The sequence below is a fragment of the Cornus florida genome, unplaced genomic scaffold (assembly GCF_030987335.1).
Source record: "Cornus florida cultivar Cherokee Brave unplaced genomic scaffold, ASM3098733v1 CherokeeBrave_3.0.0_Hap2_Chr01, whole genome shotgun sequence".
Taxonomy (NCBI): Eukaryota; Viridiplantae; Streptophyta; class Magnoliopsida; order Cornales; family Cornaceae; genus Cornus; species Cornus florida.
In genome coordinates, this window is record NW_026775571.1 from 1,420,176 (window position 1) to 1,420,775 (window position 600).

The 600-nt window shown below is 35.2% G+C and overlaps 1 non-coding gene across 1 annotated transcript; it reads right to left on the reverse strand.

Annotated features, from left to right (window-relative positions):
* Positions 1-283: 283 nt before the first annotated feature.
* On the reverse strand, positions 284-390 carry LOC132283720 (small nucleolar RNA R71). The gene has a single exon (XR_009472121.1). It is a non-coding gene; the product is annotated as a small nucleolar RNA R71 (small nucleolar RNA).
* Between the last annotated feature and the right edge of the window lie 210 nt (positions 391-600).

The window sequence follows — 600 nt, forward strand, 5'->3', positions numbered from 1 at the left end:
AAATCACTATGAAATTAAACCACAAACTATTCAAATGCTTCCCAAGTATCATGAACTTCCAAGTGAAGAACCTTACAAGCATTTGAATGAGTTTCTTGAAGTGTGTTCCATCGTGAAATACACAGATATGCCGGAATAAGTTTTAACACTCAAACTCTTTCCTTTTACCCTTAAAGACAAGGCTAAATATTGATTCAACAATCTTAGGCCTTTTTCAATAACTTCTTGGGCAGAAATGCAACAAGAGTTTTTGAAAAAGTACTATCCGGTTTTAAAGACCAATACAATTAGAACTTCTATTCGAGAATTTTCTCAAGGGGACGGGGAGATGTTTCATGAGGCATGGGAAAGGTTTAATGATTTACTTAGGAAGTGTCCACATCATGACATTCCTAAATGGCAATTAGTTTAATACTTCTTTGAAAGTTTGCCGAATAATCACAAGGGTATGGTTGATGCATCTATGGGTAGCTCTTACCTTGATAAGCATGAAAATGATACTTGGCAATTATATGAGAGCATGAGTGAGAATTCAATGCATCGATCTTTGTCTTCCAAAAATGGTAGAAATCTAGGTGGAATGAAAAATGTCGGCTTATA